This window comes from Panthera uncia, chromosome A2, assembly GCF_023721935.1.
Source record: "Panthera uncia isolate 11264 chromosome A2, Puncia_PCG_1.0, whole genome shotgun sequence".
Taxonomy (NCBI): Eukaryota; Metazoa; Chordata; class Mammalia; order Carnivora; family Felidae; genus Panthera; species Panthera uncia.
Window position 1 is genome coordinate 87284068 of NC_064816.1, and position 862 is coordinate 87284929.

Here is an 862-nt window from a genome sequence, read left to right on the forward strand (position 1 = left end):
CGCCCCGCGCCCGCCCCGCGCCCGCCCCGCGCCCGCCCCGCGCCCGCCCCGCGCCCGCCCCGCGCCCGCAGGCCAAACCTCTGCGTCCCCTGCCGCCCTCGCGCTGGGGAGTCCTGGCCTCGCCGGGGTCTGCTGGTCTCAGGTTCACACCCCCGCCGGGTTTCGGGGCCGAGGCTCTGCAGCGCCGGCGAGTCGCGCGTTGGAGAAAGAAGCCCTCCGGGCTGGCGAAGAGCGAGCTCGCGGGCCGAGCACTGCGCTGCAGATACCTCTTCTCAGCTTCCCCGGCCGGGACCCGCGGCTTCTGTCGCAAACCGACTCGGCCCGCCCAGGCTACGTCACGGCCGAGGCCGCCAATCCCGCGGGCGGTGGCGCCGCATTGGCTGCAGAGCTTTATTTCTAGAGGTGCCAGTTTATTCCCGGAGGTGCGGCCAGTCTCCCTGGTTGCGTGTTTCTTAGCCCGTTAGTAATTAGCGTTTGCGCGATCCACGTGGGCAAAAAACATTTCTGAAGGTAGCTTTGCATTTGGCTGAAAAGATCTTAAAAACAACCAGCCTAGTCTTTGCACGACTAGGACGCAACGGGGGTCACTGATAAATTTGGTTTAGGGTTGTTTGTGTATTTCTCTTTTTTGTTCTGTGATAGGGATCCTGTGGCGTTTAAAGAACAGTTGGGACGTGATACTTGTAAGGAAGATACTTCCTTGACTCGCCCACTCATCCTGCTAGTGATTGTGCTGACTAAGCGTGTTAGCAGCCACGGAAAACGCTTCATGTGTCAACCTTTTTCCCGGATGCTACAGCATAGTCAACTGGATGTGGACGACATAGTGTCACTGCATTTGGAGTCATATACAGTACAAGTG

General features: G+C 59.7%; 1 protein-coding gene across 1 annotated transcript in view; it reads right to left on the reverse strand.

Moving 5' to 3' along the window:
• The window catches only part of TMEM243 (transmembrane protein 243), a 21729-nt gene extending 21415 nt beyond the window's left edge, over nt 1–314 (reverse strand). Inside the window, exon 1 of the mRNA XM_049641395.1 lies at nt 79–314. The gene's annotated coding sequence lies outside the window, so the exon portion shown is untranslated. The remainder of the gene's footprint in view (nt 1–78) is intronic.
• Nucleotides 315–862: the final 548 nt, after the last annotated feature.